The following is a 16,830-nucleotide window of genomic DNA, read 5'->3' on the forward strand; positions in this document are numbered from 1 at the left end:
AGTGGTAGATCGTCGGTCTGCGGACTGAAAGGTCCCAGGTTCGATTCCAGTCAAGGGCATGTACATTGGTTGCAGGCACATCCCCAGTAGGGGGTGTGCAAGAGGCAGCTAGCTGATGTTTCTCATCAACGTTTCTAGCTCTCTATCTCTCTCCCTTCCCTTCTGTAAAAAATCAATGGAATATATATATATTTAAAGAATAATTATATATGGCTATCAGTGGCTTATCTAAGTTATTCATGCCTACAGGAAAGTGAAGAACAAGAATTAGTTTGATGACTCATATTTATACCACTATGGTACAAATGTGGTGGCATCTATTTGCAACTTTATTCAACTAAACTAAGATAACCCAACTGTCAAGGACAAAACTAGTATAGTTTGAGAATTCAAGAAATATAAGATATCTTTACTTTTAAACAGTATGTTAGCTTTTCTCAAACCTCCAAATACTTCTGTCGCAAGGTGCCACTAAATATAAATCATGGGAATAATCACTAATTTGCCCAGATCTTACAAAAGAACTTCTAGTTGCTTTAGAGAGATGTAAGGAGACACAGAAAAGCCCTTCTATTAATCAGTCCCATTGAATTCTGATTATGCCTTTCAATCAGTTTTTTTTTTTCTTCTTTTTAAAAAATACTGGAAAGGGGATAGGGTGGCTGAATAAAGAAGGTGAAGGAATTAGCTAAAGAAAATATGTACATACCCCATGGACACAGACAATAGTTTGGTGAAGGCCAACTCTTGGGGAGATAGTGATGGGTGGAGATGGGCTAAAGACAGGGAAAAGGAGAGCACCGGCAATTATGTCAACATTAAATTTTTAAAATAAAAAATGGCTACAATCCTTTGTGTTTTTGTGGGGTCTGTTCTTATTTTGCCTCATTCGTTTCTGATTTTGTTTATTTGGGTCCTCTCTCTTTGCTTCTTGGTGAGCCTAGCTAGAGGTTAATTAATCTTATTTATCCTCTCAAAGAACCAGAATTCAATTATCTTTTGTTTTGTTTTTTTCATGCTATGTATTTCTGTTTTGATCCTTATTATCTCCTTCCTTCTGCTCACTCTGGGCTTCTTGTTGTTCTCTTTCTAATTATTTACCTTGTAAAGTTAGATGATTTATTACCTTTTTTTGTTTTGTTTGTTGAGGTAGGCCTGTAGAGTATAAACTTCCCTCTTAAGACAGTTTTCACTGTGTCCCATAGATTTTGAATTCTTGTGTTTTCATTGTCATTTGTTTCCAGAATATTTTTAATTTCTTCTTTGATCTCTTTGGTAACCCAATCATTGTTTAATAGCATGCTATACAGCTTCCAAGTGTTTACTTTTTATTTTTTTAATATATTTTATTGATTTTTTACAGAGAGGAAGGGAGAGAGATAGAGAGCTAGAAACGTCGATGAGAGAGAAACATCAACCAGCTGCTTCTTGCACACCCGCTACCGGGGATGTGCCCGCAACCAATATATATGCCCTTGACCGGAATCGAACCTGGGACCTTTCAGTCCACAGACCAACGCTCTACCACTGAGCCAAACCGGCTGTGGCAATTTTTTTATTGTTTTTATTGTAGTTCATTTCTAATATTATGACATTGTGATCTGAGAAGATGCTTGATATGATTTCTATCTTCTTGAATTTGGAGACACTTTGCTTGTGACCCAATATGTGGTTTATCTTTGAAAATGTCCCATGTGCACTTGAGAAAAACATATATTCCTTGGCTTTAGGGTAAAATGTTCTGAAGATGTCCATTAAGTCCATCTGATCTTGTGAGTCATTTAGATTGCTGTTTCTTTGCTGTTTTTGTTTTGTTTTGTCTAGAGGACTTATCCAGTGATGTCAGTGGGTTATTAAAGTCCCATATTATGATTTTATTGTTCTTGATCTCTCCCTTGATATCTTCCAGGAATTTATTTATGTATTTGGGTGCTCCTACATTGGGTGCATATATGTTTATTAGGGTTATATCCTTTTGTTCTATCGATCCCTATACACACTTTTCAAAAAAGAACATAAAGAAGGCCAAGATATATATGAAAACATGCTCAAAGTCACTAATAATCCAAGAGATGAAAATCAAAACAACACTGAGGTACCATCTCACACCTGTCAGAATGGCTATCATAAACGAATCAACAAATTGCAAGTGTTGGCGAAGATGAGGAAAAGAAACCCTTCTTCACTGCTAGTGGGAATGCAGACTGATGCAGCCACCATGGAAAAGAGTATGGAGTTTCCTCAAAAAACTAAGTAGAAATCCTATTTGACCCAGTGATTCCACTTCTATGAATATATCCCAAGAAACTAGAAACACCAATCAAGAAGTATATATGCACCTTTATGTTCATAACAGCACAATTTACAATAGATAAGATTTGGACACAGCCTACCTGCCCATCAGATGATGAGTGGATTAGAAAACTGCAGTACATTTACACAATGGAATACTACACTGCTATAAAAAATAAGGAATTCTTACTATTTGCAACACAACAGCATGGGTGGACCTGAAGAGCATTATACTAAATGAAATAATCCAGTCAGAGAAAAATAAATATCACATGATCTCACTCATTTATGGAATATAATGAACAACATAAATTAATTAACAAAATCAGATCCAGAGACAGAGAGGAATCAATGAGTCTATCAAACCTCAGAGGGAAGGGGAGGTAGGGTGGGGGTAAGGGGAAAAGATCAACAAACGGTCTTGTATGAATGCATATAAGCCTAACCAATGGACAGACACCAGGGGGATGAGGGCATAAGAAGGGTGTTAGGGGGATAAGGCTACATATGTAATATCTTAATCATTAAAAATCATGGGAAAGAAAATGAAACATTAAAAATGTAAACAAACAAACAGATTACATGGAGAAAGAGGTGGGGAACCAGAAAATTCACTTATCTAAGGTTACACAGCGAGTCAGTGGTGAAGGTCAGACTAAATCTAGATGTACTGTTCACCAATACCCCATTGTCATGGGATCCCCACTGTTGGATTCCTTGGAAACATTACTCCCTTTTTAGTTCTTTTAATAAATGTTATATTCTTCAAGTTAAAAAAAGATGGCTCCAAAAAACAAATTGTGAACTTGAAATTAAGACCATAATAAAAGTTTAGTTTGTATCTCAAACTTTGAAAATGGCAGAATATTTGTGACTGTACCTTGATGCTTAATGGGAGAAGCAAAGAGAACGTTGGGACCTGGTTTCAGATAATGCTAAGAAAGATTAATGGATTCCATGCTTAAACTTATAAGAGCTCTCTTCCAGAGTTTGTCAACAAGAAAAAATTGCTGAACTCTCTGCCTGCCTGTGGCAGCTTTTGGTAACAGCTTTCTGTGGGAAAAGTGAAGCCATAATCCATGTGAATAGGGCTATTGAATATTTATGTAATAATTACTTCTTTAGTTGGTGGGTTGGACTTGATTTTTATGGTAGAAGAATGATTCTTAAACACCATCTCAACGAGATTGATTATTTTGTTGACTTAATTTCTTGAACCATATTTTATTTATATCAGAGTAGATTTAAAATGTATTTTTCTTTATAATAATTTTAAAATTGTTCCTTATTGAATTATTATCTAAAAATAAGAAAATCTACATTTTAACTCTACTGATTGATAATGTTTAACAAATATAAACACCCATGTAGCCATCATTTCAATTAAGGTAAAAAACATTTTTGTCTCTCTCAAAAGTTCCTTTGTGCTCCTTTGTAATCAATCTCCAAAACCTCACCCATCCTTGTCTCCAGTAACCAGTAATCTTTTTTTTTAATATATTTTATTGACTTTTTACAGAGAAGAAGGGAGAGGGATAGAGTTAGAAACACTGATGAGAGAGAAACTTGAATCAGCTGCCTCCGGCACACTTCCTACTGGGGATGTGCCCACAACCAAGGTACATGCCCTTGCTGGAATTGAACCTGGGAACTTTCAGTCCATAGGCCTATGCTCTATCCACTGAGCCAAACCAGTTATGGCAGTAATTTTTCTTTTAACTATAGATTCACTTTATATGTTCTAGAACTTCTTGTGAATAGAATCATGTATTATAGTATATACTCCTTGGTGTATGGCTAATTTTGCTTAGCCTATGGTCTATGAACTCTATTCAAGCTTTTGTATGTACCAGCATTATTATTATTATTACTACTACTACTATTATTATTATTATTTAACACAGATTCATTTCAACAGTTTATGGGCCTTTGTGTTCTTTCTGTGTTTTGGCTATTATAAATTATGCTGCTAGGGACCTTCACATATAAGTCTTTCTGTGGATATATATTTTTATTTCTCTAGAATAAATACCTAAGTGGAGAATTGTTAAGTCATGTGATAAATGTATATTTACCTTTACAAGGAGCAATAATATTGTTTTCAAAATAGGTGTACCATAGTATTCCATTGTGTAGATGTACCACAGTTTTTTGATCCAATCATTTGCTGACGGGCACCTAGGCTGTTTCCAAATTCTGGCTATTGTAGATTGTGCTGCTATGAACATAGGGGTGCATATATCCTTTCTGATTGGTGTTTCTAGTTTCTTGGGATATATTCCTAGGAGTGGGATTACTGCGACAAATGGGAGTTCCATTTTCAGTTTTTTGAGGAAACTCCACACTGTTCTCCACAGTGGTTGCACCAGTCTGCATTCCCACCAGCAGTGCACGAGGGTTCCTTTTTCTCCGCAACCTCGCCAACACTTATCGTTTGTTGATTTGTTGATGTTGGCCATTCTGACAGGTGTGAGATGGTACCACATTGTTGTTTTGATCTGATAAAAAAGTAGGAATTCTCATCATTTGCAGCAACCTGGATGGAATTGGAGAGCATCATGCTGAGTGAAATAAGCCAATCAATGCAAGAGAAACACCACATGACCTCACTCATTTATGGATAATAAAGAACATTATAAACTGATGAACCAAAAGATAGATATAGAGACAGTAAAGCAACAAGCAGACTGTCAATTTACAGTGGGGAGGGGAGGGAGATCTGGGGGAGATAATAGATCAACCAAAGGACTTGTATACATGCATATAAGTACAACCAATGGACATAAAACTCTGGGGAGGGAGGGTATGTATGGGAGGGAGGGAGGGGGGCAAAAAAATCAATAAAATATATATTTTTTTTAAAAAAGTGAGCAACATTTTGTTGAGAATTTTGAAAAGTTAAATTTCCTGCATAGATTGCTACACGTAAATAAATTGATTAGGCACATGAATCAGCTCTTTGGTTAAAAAAAATGGTCTAATCTGTTGACATGACATTCTAAATCATAAACTGATTTCACAAATAAAAGCCTCAGATAAAAATCAAAAAACAAACAAACAAAAAAACCAAAAAAACAACAACAAAAAAATAGGTGTACCATTTACAATTTAACCATCAGTGGGTGAAAATTTCAGTTGCTTCAAATCCCTATCAACACTTGAAATTATCAGTCCCTTAAATAGTAGTCTCTTATTGTGATTTTAATTTGCATTTCCCTGATTACTAAAGGTGTCAAGCTTCTTTTCACCTACTTATTATACATTACTGTACTTTCTTTTGTAAAATAGCTATACAAGTCTTGTGCACATTTTAGTTGGATGGTTTGTTTATTTTTTTAATTAAAATAGTTATTTTTATATGTTGAATAATAGTTCTTCATCAGATATAGTTATTACAAATATTTTATCCTGGCCTATGGCTTGCCTTTTCATTTTCTTAATGCCTTTTGAAGAGTGTTTGCTTTTGATGGAGTTCAATTATCAAGTTTCTTTTTATGATTCAACTCATACTTTTGGTCCTATCTAATTCAATTAAGAATTATTATTAATAATTATACCAACAAGAATAAATTTGTTATGTTAAGATTATTAAGGACATGGACTTACTGAGACCTGAGTTCCAGGGACACTACCACTTACTATGTCATTCTGGGGAAGTGACCTAGCCTGTTTCCTTACATGAAAATGGGAATAATTTTGTTTTCACTTCTTTTTAAAAATATTTTTTATTTATTTCAGAGAGAGGAAGGGAGAAGAGAGAGAAACATCAATGATGAGAATCATTGGTCGGCTTCCTCCTGTATGCCCATTACTGAGGACTGAGTCTGAAACCTGGGCGTGTTCCCTTGTCTGGAATCGAATCTGGGACCCTTCAGTTCACAGGCCGGATAATCTATCCACTGAGCCAAACCAGCTAGGGTGCTGTTTTTATCTTTTATCTCTCTCTCCCATTGTCTTAAGCATCTACCCAATTTTGAGGACTTGCTTCTTTGGAACCCCAGAGAATCAAACACTTACATGAGACAATCAGGCTCTCTCTGTTTTTCATACATGGTTTCCTATATTTGATTTTGGATCTCATTCTACTCTAAGACATTTTCCTTACTTTTAATATTCTCTCGAATTCTGAAAGATATCACTGTATTGTCGTTGTCATAATTAATAATACCCATTTCTTGCTTAATGAGCTATTACCTGCAACTGTACATAATTATTCTGAAAGGCTGACAGTCTGACTCACAAGGTTTGAACACTTTCTAAAATCAGCTGGCAAGACTTTGAGCTTTAACATTAATAAGTTATTTGAAGCTTACTTACCAATTGTTCCTTCTGAATGTGAATAATAAATATGGTTTAGCTGTATGTGATATCCAACTGGATCCAGGCAGTCGGACATCCCTCTCAAAATCTAGGACTGCTGACTCCCAACTGCTCGCCTGCATGCCTTCCTGATTGCCCCTAACTGCCTCTGCCTGCCAGCTTGATCAGTCCCTAATCACTTCCCTGTCAGCCTGATTGATGCCTAACTGCTCCCATGCCAGGCTGTGTGTCCCTAACTACCCTCCCCTGCAGACCTGGTCCCCCCCAACTGCTCTCCCCTCCAGGCCTGGGTCCCCTGAATTGCCCTTCCCTGCAGGCCCAGTCATCTCTAACTTCCCTCCTCTGCCAGCCTGGTCACCCCTAACTGGCCTCCCCTGCAGGCTTGATAGCCCCCAACTGCCCTCCCTTGCAGACCTGGTCTCTCCCAACTGCCTTCCCCTGCTGTCCATCTTGTGGTGGCCATCTTGTATCCACATGGGGTCAGTCATCTTTGACTACATGGGGGCAGCCATCTTGTGTATTGGAGTGATGGTCAATTTGCATATTATTATTTGATTAGATAGGATAGAGGCCTGGTGCTGGTGGTGGGTACCAGCTGGTTTGCCATGAAGGGTGTCCCAGGTCAAGGGTGGGAGTTCCCTTGGGGTATGGGGCAGCATGGGCAAGGGGCCTGTGGTAGTTTGCAGGCCAGCCACAGCCCCAGTAACACAAGCAGAGGCCCTTGTATCTGGGATTTGTTTATCTTCTATAATTGAAACTTTGTAGCCTTGAGTGTAGCCAAGCTTACTGCTTGCTCTGTAGTCACAGCCATTTTTGTTGGGATTTATTTATCTTCTATAATTAAAACTTTGTGGCCTTGATCAGAGGCCAAGGCAGGCCAGGGCTGTAGAAACTTGGCTTCCTCCATTGCTGGCAGCAACTCAAATCTCCTGCTCTCTCTAGCTCTGTGGCTGCCACTGTTTTTGTTGGGATTTATTTATCTTCTATAATTGAAACTTTGTAGCCTTAACTGGAGGCCAAGGTAGGCTAGGGCAGGTGGAAAGCTTGGTTTCCTCCATTGCTGGGGAAACCCAAGCCTCCTGCTCTCTCTGTAGGTGCAGCCATCTTGGTTGGGTTAATTTGCATATTCATTCTTGATTGGGTGGTGGGCATGACTTTTGGATGTAACAGAGGTATGGTCAATTTTTATATTATTCTTTTATTAAATAGAACTAGTGGCCTGGTGCACAAAATTAGTGCACAGGGGGGTTCCCTCAGCCCAGCCTTCACCCTCTCCAATCTGTGACACCTTGAGGGATGTCCAATTGCCAGTTTTGGCCCCATCTCACAGGGATATCCACCTCACAATATGGGACTGCTAGCTCCTAACCGCTCACCTGCCTGCCTGCCTGATCATAATTAACTGCCTCTGCCTGCCTGTCTGATTGCCCCTAACCCCTCTGCCTGCCAGCCTGATCACCCCTAACTGTCTCTATATGCCTGCCTGATCACTCCTAACTGCGCTCCCCTGCTGGCCTGATCTTGCCCCCAACTGCCCTCTGCTGACCTGATCTCGCACCCAACAGCCCTGCTCTGCCGGCCTGATCTCGCCACCAATGGCCCTCCTCTGCTGGCTTGATCTCTTCCCCAACTGCCCTCCCTTGCTAGCCTGATCTTGCTCCCAACTGCCCTTCCTTGCTGGCTGGATCATGCCACCAAGAGCCCTCCCCTGCCAGCCTGATCTCACCCCTAATTTTCCCTGCCTGCCTGATCACCCCAAACTTCCCTCCCCTGCTGGCCTGATCTCACCCCCAGCTTCCCTCCCCTTCCAGCCTGACCTCACCCCCAACTTCCCTCCCCTTCTGGTCTTATTTTGCCCCCAACTGCCCTCCCCTGTCAACCTGACCTTTCCCCCAATGGCCATCCCCTTGCTGCCTTATCTTGCCCCCAACTGCTCTCTCTTCTCTAGGCCTAATCTGAAGCCCCCTTGGCAGTCAGTGCTGGGTCACCACAGCAACCCAGTATTGACTGAATGACCAACTTCTGGTCGGTTGAGCCTTCTGTTACAGACCTTGGGTTTTTATATATTAGGATGTATCAGTTATACCCACACTTAATGTAATAAAAACAAACACACATGCACCTATGCAGAAAATAGAGAAAAAAATACTTTGAGAGGCCTCAGGTGAGATAGGAAATGAAATTTTTCTACTCAATAAACTTTCTGGTTAGGGAGACAGTGAAGCATGGTAGAAAGAATTCTGGAGCTTAGAGTCAAAGTAATAATTTTAAGTCTCCTTTTCACTAGTTATTACCTGCATGACCTTGAGTTACCACCTTTCTGATCATGTTTGCTTATGCAAAAAATTGGGATGGAAATTGGTTATGGAGCCATTGAGAAAATTAAAATCCAGGCATAAAATTTTAATGTTCTACAATGCTAAGGGAATATCAGAGAGTTACCCATTTATGTCTGGAATCATACAGAAAAGGGATTTCAATTAGGATATCAATTGTGATGCACATAAGATTGCACTGTTCAGATTTCCCTTCAACAGGCACTTAGTTGACCCAACTACTGAAAGTGTGTTAGCAGACAGTCTTCAGCTTTTAACCCATCCAGGTACTGCCTTATTTACACAGAACTGCCTCATGGTCTTCCCAAGAAGTCCCAATATAGAAGTGAAAAGATCAATTAATATGCTTCAGTAGTTGTCCAGCTGAGAGATGATAGAGGCTTGGCTAAGAGTTGTAGCAGTTGAGATAGGTATATTGAAGAATATGCTTTAAATGTAGATTCAAAAGGCCCAAGAGTGAGAGGAAAAATAGAGTGGAAGATATGCCATTGATTTTTGGCTATGTAAATGGAAAAGGTTTATTTTTAAATTCATATTAATTTTGAGATACCCAGTAGACTTCTAGGTGGAGATGTAAAGGAGATAGGTAAAAAAATGTATATGAATTTGATACTCAGAGATTTAAAAATTATCTGCAAAACTAAATTATATTGCATCCCTAAAATATGGGGACCTAGGTCTCTACATCACTTAGGTATGGAGAAAAGTGTTTGTTGATCTCACAGTTAATATCAATACAGAAAGATAGCACTTCCACCCGTATGTGTTAGATTCAGTAATCATACTATTTAGAAAGAGGCCTCATTAAAATGAGGAGATTTTTGGTTTTGCTGTTGTATTCTTTAAACTAATAATTATATATCTCTATGTTGGGAAATGGTGTACATTTATCCTATTATTTAATCCTCACAACATATCTAGGTGAGCATTTCTATCATCCTGATGTTACAATGAGCAAAGAGAAGTTCAGAGAAGTATAGCAATTTGGGCCAAATTACATCATTAGTGAATGATGAAGTAGATCTCATGGCCTTTTAGGCTCCACATGCAGTGCATTATATAATAATAACAGTAATAGCAGCCATTAATAGAGTACCTACTGTGTCCAGGTTCAGTGCTAAAACACTTTACATATCGTATCTCATTCTCAAAAACACTTATTTATTAACCTCATTTTGCAGATAATGAAACCTAAACTTAGAGGTGTAACTAATGTGGCCAAAATCTTACAGTTATTAAATGACAGAGTGGGATTTCAAATATATTTTTGTCTGTTTCCAGAGCTCATAATCTTAATCACTATGTTATACTGCCTTTCATCACCTGTGACATAGGTAGGTAGAAGGGAAATATTTCCTCTCAAAAGGAACATAACTATCTCCAAATGCCAAGCCAACTGAATACGTATCATTAAAAATGATGACTATTGCTAGTCAGCCTTGGAGTGAGGTTAACTCACGCGGACTCTGCACTGATCGAGGATCTGCCATTGGCCCGCCAGACCTTGGGCTCTGCGCCACGCAAGTACCATCCTAAAGCCAGATTGAAGCTACAATATGGCTGACCAGGGCCCTGGGGGCATCAGCTTCCTCCAACAGATGGTGGCCTCAGGTGTCAGGACTGTGGTCACCTCCATCTTCATCATCCCCTTGGACGTGGTGGTCTGCCTGCAGTCTCAACTCCCTTCGGTGACCAGCAAGCTGATGCCTCCCTCAAGACTCTGGAGCCTTTCTTATACTAAATTTCCCACCTCTCTCTGACCCACAGAGAAGTGCCTCTTCTACTGCAATGGTGTCCTGTAACCCCTGTACCTGTGCCCAAATGGTGTCTATTGTGCCACCTGGTTTCAGGACCTCACTTGCTTCCTTGTCTCTACGGATGTCTTTGTGAAGATTGTGATACACGAGGGCACCAGGACCCTGTAAATTGGTGTCCTAGCCACCCTAGTGATGACTGTGCCAGCAATCACCATGTATTTCATGGCCTATGATCAACTCAAGGCCTTTCTGTGTGCACTGGCCTGCTTGGTCACATTGACTGTGATATAAGGACAAAGTTCAGGCTCAACATGTGTCACACCAGGAGTTGAGAGCCTGTATCCAAACTTCTGTAGCTCAGGGTGGCTGGCATTCAGAGCTGGGTCCAAACTGCTCTTTAGAATGTGCACTTTTCAGCTCTCTACTGGTTCAACTATGAGCTGGTAAAGCTTAGTGGGCACAGGCCAAAGGACCAGACATCGGTAGGCATCAGCTTTGTGGCTAGTGGCTGTCATCCTGACTCTACCCTTCAATGTGGTGAAGACTCAGTGCCAGGTTGCACTGGGAGCCTTTTTGTTCTTAATTGGAAAAAAGATTATAACTTTTTTTCCAATTAAGAACAAACATTATCCATTTTAAACTTATAACTCTAGTTTATAAGTAAAAAAATCAAAACTGCAGAGAAGCTAAGTAACAGCCCTAATATCACAGTGTAACCATTGACAGAGAGAAGGAGATAATCTCTATTTTTTTTAAATCTCAATGCAGTTTTTGTCACATAATGCTGTTTTAAGGTATAAAATATGGATGCAAGTCTAGGAATTGACATTTGAGCAACTGACACTAAAATGTTTCCCTGAACTGCCTGGTCAATCCTAACCCTATTACCTATGTCCCCTACCATATCTCATTGACCTTCAACCTGAAATTCTCTTTCCATTCATTAAGAATTAAGTTTGTTACTTCAAACCTTAAAAAAAATCAGAAAGTTGTTCTCTCACGTTGTGCTGATCACCATTTAAAAGCACACCTATCCTAAAGCCCTGATTTAAACAACAAAAATTCATTTTACCACATCATTTGGTGGCTTAGGTGTGAACAGCTTCAAAGGTATGTGCTGAACACAAATCCCAGAATACCATTCTATAATTAAGAAAGCTAGTTGGCTTCACAAAGTCAGCACTTTTCAACCATTCTTCATATGGCAGGTTCAGGAATGGCACTTAAGTTGCTGAAATCATTTAGTATAAAATGCCTGCAAAAAATTACTTTCCTTGTTCAGACAAGACAGTTCAGCAGAATTCCTTTATTTTGCTATAGCTTGTGTATATGGGGATGAAAGGGTGGGGGTGGAGGTGAGGGTGGGAGAAGCATTTTCCTGGTTCTGACTGTTCCTTTTGCTCCTTTTGCAAATAGGCTTGCAGGCTGTCCTGGGAGGCTGCTTTGATGCCATGGTTCATTGATCTTACTGCCCATTTCAAAAATGAAAAGAGCCCGCTTTATTACTCTAGCCCAAGAAAGATATTAGTCCACCAAACATGAGGGAATCATCATAACTTGCCAATAACTACATCTGAAGGGTCTGAATTATTAGCCAAAATCTCTATAATTTTTTTAATTGACTATTCACTGCATCTAGATACCCAAGGGACAGAGGACATTTATAACCTTATTAGAGGCCTGGTGCACGAAATTCGTGCACGGAGAGGGGTGTCCCTCAATCCAGCCTGCACCCTCTCCAATCTGGGACCCCTTGAGGGATGTCCAACTGCCCATTTAGGCCCAACTGGGATCAGTTCTAAACAGGCAGTCGGACATCCCTCTGACAATCCAGGATTGCTGGCTCCCAACTGCTTGCCTGCCTGTCTTCCTGATTGTCCCTAACTGCTTCTGCCTGCCAGCCTGATCACCCCCTAACCACTCCCGTGACAGCCTGATTGATACCTATCTGCTCCCCTGTCAGCCTGTTTGCCCCTAACTGCCCTCCCTTTCAGACCTGGTCACCCCTAACTGCCCTCCCCTACAGGCTTGATTGCCCCAACTGCCCTCCCTTGCAGGCCTTGTCACTCCCAACTGCCCTCCCTTGCAGGCCTGGTCCCTCCCAACTGCCCTCCCTCCCCCCGCTGGACATCTTGTGGCAGGATCTTTGACCACATGGGGGCAGCCATCTTGTGTGTTGGAGTGATGGTCAATCTGCATATTACTCTTTTATTAGATAGGATTATGGCTGTTCTTTAAAGATAATTTTACAAAAAAAATGTAAAGTCATGACTCTCGTATACATGTAAAAAATGAACAAATGCTAAAGACTTCCTTTAACTCATTAATGAGGAACCTAGTGAGGTGTTACCCAGCCAATTTGAGGTAAAATTCAAGGGGAAAAAAAAGGACATATAGATCAGGAATTAAAATGGATGGGCAAATAGAGGCACATTCGCCTCATTTAAAGTCTATGTATGGTGAGACCAGTGGACACCCAGTGGATAGAATTTCAAGTTTATAGACAAAAATCATTTTGCACTGCTGTCAATTTTCTATAGTTTACAGAGATGTAAAATTTCTCAGACAGTGGAAGAAGAGAACCATATATGGTGGAAGGTTCTGACCTAAACAATGCATGGTTTTCATGCAAAGTTATCTTTTTTCCTTGCAATATGTTGTGAGAAATGGCTCAGGCTTTATTAAAGCTGACCAATGGGCTAAAAGCCACAGACTCTCTACTATCAGGTCTCCTTGATCTAGAACTGGGAAAGTTACAACTTTTTTATTATTCAATTTATTTTATCTTTATTGTTGGAAGTATTACAGATGTCCCCATTTTGCCCCCCCCCTCCATTAGCCCTCTTTACCCTGTACCCACCCTGTCTTCGGGCCTTCACAAAACTATTGTCTGTGTACATGGGTCATACATATATGAGTGTAAGTACTTTGGTTAATCTCTGCCCACCCCCCAGCTTTCTCTCTGACATATGAAAGTTTATTGCATGCTTCAATGTCTCTTGATCTATTTTTTTTCATTAGACTCCATATATAAGTGAGATTATATGATACTTGTCTTTATCTGAATGGCTTATTTTATTTATCATAATTCTCTCCAGGTCCCTCCATGTTATCTAATAGGGTAAGAGATCCTTCTTTTTTACAGCTGCATAGTATCCCATGGTGTAAATGTACCACAGCTTTTTTATCAATTCATCTGCTGATGGGCACTTGGGCTGATTCCAAACTTAGCTATTGTATATAACACCACTATGGAATAGGGGTGCATTTATTCTTTTTTATTAAATTATTATCTGTGTACACATCTTACCATTGCCCCCCCCACCCCGACGATACATACCCTCCCTCTTCTGATTGGTGTTTCTGGCTTCTTAAGATATATTTCAAGAAGTGGGATCACTGGGTCATAAGGCATTTTTAACTTTTGGAGGACATTTCACACTGTTTTCCATAAGTGTTTCTACCAGTCTGCATTCCACCAACAGTATACAAAGGTTGTTTTTTCTTCACATCCTTGCCAACACTTATCGTTTGTTTATCTCTAGATGATAATCATTTTAGCAAGTAAGGTAATACCTCATTGTAATTTTAATTTGAATTTCTCTGATGATTAGTGACATTGAGCATTTTTTCATTGATCTCTTGGCAATCTGTATGTCTTCTTTGAAGAAGTGTCTATTTAGGTCTTTTGCCAATTTTTAAAATTAGTTTGTCTTCCTTTTGTTGAGTTGTATGAGTACTTTATATATTTTGGAAATTAATCCCTTATCAGATGTATCATTGGAAAATATGTTCTCCCAAGCAGTGGGTTAATTTTTTTTTTTTTTTGAGGCTGGTTTCCTTTAGTATGCAGAAACTATGAGTTTGATGAAGTCTCATTTATTTATTTATTTTCCTTTGTTTCTCCTGCCCTAGGTGATGTATCTATGAAAATTCTGCTACCTCAGATGTCTGATAAATATTTTGCTGTCAGTTTTCTTCTAGAGTTTTTATGGTTTCATGACTTACATTTAAGTATTTTATCTGTTTTGAATTTATTCTTTTTTTATGGTATAAGTTGGTAGTCTAATTTCATTTTTTTGGCATTTACCTGTCCAAATTTTTCAACACCATTTATCGAAGAGACTGTCTTGATCCCATTGTATGTCCCTGACTCCTTTGTCAAATATTAATTGAACATAGTGGCTTGGATCAGTTTTTGAGTTCTCTGTTCTGTTCAATTGATCTATATGCCTGTTCTTGCTCCATTCCAGACTATTTTGATTACAGTGGCTTTGTAACATAGCCTGATATCTGATGATCCCTCCAACTTTGTTCTTCTTTCTCAAGTTGGCTGAGTCTATTTAGGGTCTTTTTTGGTTCTATATAAATTTTGAGTGTTTGTTCTAAATCTGTGAATACACCATTGGTGTTTTAATAAGTATTGCATTGAATCTATAGATATTTTGGGTAGCATGGACATTTTAAAGATGTTAACTCTACCAACACATGAACATAGTATATTCTTTCACTTTTTTTTCCCATCTTTTTTTTCAATGTTCTATAGTTTTCTGAGTATAGGTTTTTACCTAGTTGGTTAAGTTTATTTCTAAGTATCTTAATTTTTTGCAATGGTAAATGGAATGTTTTGTTATTGTAATCATTTTATTGTCTCTTTGTGATAAATAATTATTAGTGTATAAAATGCTATCAAGCCCTAGCTGGTTTGGCTCAGTGGATAGAGTGTTGACCTGTGGACTAAAGGTTCTCATATTCAATTTCAGTCAAGGGCACATGCCCAAGTTGCAAGCTCTATCCCCAGTGGGGAGCATGCAGAAGACAGTCAATCAATGATTCTCTCTCATTGTTGATGTCTCTTGCTCCCTCTCTTCCTTCCTCTCAATGGGAAAAATTTGAAACAATTCCCTCTAAGAACAGAAACAAGACAGGGTTGTTCGGCCTATCAGGTTTTCTTATTCTTCCTGGTTGAATTTTAGAAGGTTGCATTTTTCCAGCAATTTTCTACTTCATCCAGGATGTCCAGCTTGTTGCAATTAATAAAAAAATAAATAAAATAAAATAAAATAAAATAAAATAAAATAAAATAAAATAAAATGCTATCAATTTCTGGATGTTAATTTTGTATCCTGCTACATTGCCAAATTCACTTATTAAATCTAGTAGATTTTTGGTTTGAGATCTTAGTTTTCTGTGTATAATATCATCTCATTTGCAAATAATGAAAGTTTTACTTCCTCCTTTCCCATTTGGATGCCATTTATTTTTCATCCTGTCTGATTGCTATGACTAAGAATCCCATTAATATGTTGAATAAGAGTGGTGAAAGCAGACAACCCTATCTTGTTCCTATTCTTAGAGGGAATTGTTTTAAATTTTGTCCACTGAAAATGATCTTGACTATAGATTTGCATATATGGCCTTTTTATGTTGAAGTATCATCCCTCTATTCCCTCTTTGCTGATTGTTTTTATCAAAAATGGGTATTAGATTTTGTTTAATGCATTTTCTACATCTATTTATGTTATCATGTGATTTTTATCTTTCAATTTGTCTATGTGATGTATCACATTTATTGATTTGCAAATATTGTACCAGCCTTGCATCCCTGGAATAAATCCCAGTTGGTCATGGTGTATGATCTTCTTAACATATTACTGGATCTGATTTGCTACTATTTTGTTAAGGATTTTAACATATATATTCATCAAGAATACTAGCCTGTAATTTTCTTTCTTTGTAGTGTCTTTATCTGGTTTGGGGAGTAGGATAATACTGGCATTGTGAAAAGAGATGGAAGTGTTCCTTCCTGTGGGATTTTTTGGAATAGTTTTAGGAGTGTAGGTGTTAGTTCTTTGAATGGTTGGTAAAACTCCCCTGTGAAGCCATCTAGACCAGGGATTTTGTGTGCTTGGAGTTCTTAAATTATTACTTCAATTTCATAAGTTGTTCTTGGCCTATCCAGGTTTTCTGATAATTCCTGGTTGAATTTTGGGAGGTTGCATTTTTCTAGAAATTTTCTACCTCGTCTAGGATTGGAATATAGTTGTTCAGAGTATTTTCTTGCATTCATATATATTTCTGTGGTGTCAGGTGTTACTTAACCTCTTTCATTTCTGATTTTATTT

At 38.6% G+C, this 16,830-nt stretch overlaps 1 protein-coding gene and 1 pseudogene across 1 annotated transcript in view; both read left to right on the forward strand.

Moving 5' to 3' along the window:
- Positions 1–16,830, forward strand: part of IL1RAPL2 (interleukin 1 receptor accessory protein like 2) — a 1,438,686-nt gene that overhangs the window by 1,216,162 nt on the left and 205,694 nt on the right. The gene's annotated exons all lie outside the window — the stretch shown is intronic.
- On the forward strand, positions 10,393–11,344 carry LOC118731915 (annotated as a pseudogene).

This window comes from Pipistrellus kuhlii, unplaced genomic scaffold (genome assembly GCF_014108245.1).
Source record: "Pipistrellus kuhlii isolate mPipKuh1 unplaced genomic scaffold, mPipKuh1.p scaffold_m20_p_33, whole genome shotgun sequence".
Taxonomy (NCBI): domain Eukaryota; kingdom Metazoa; phylum Chordata; class Mammalia; order Chiroptera; family Vespertilionidae; genus Pipistrellus; species Pipistrellus kuhlii.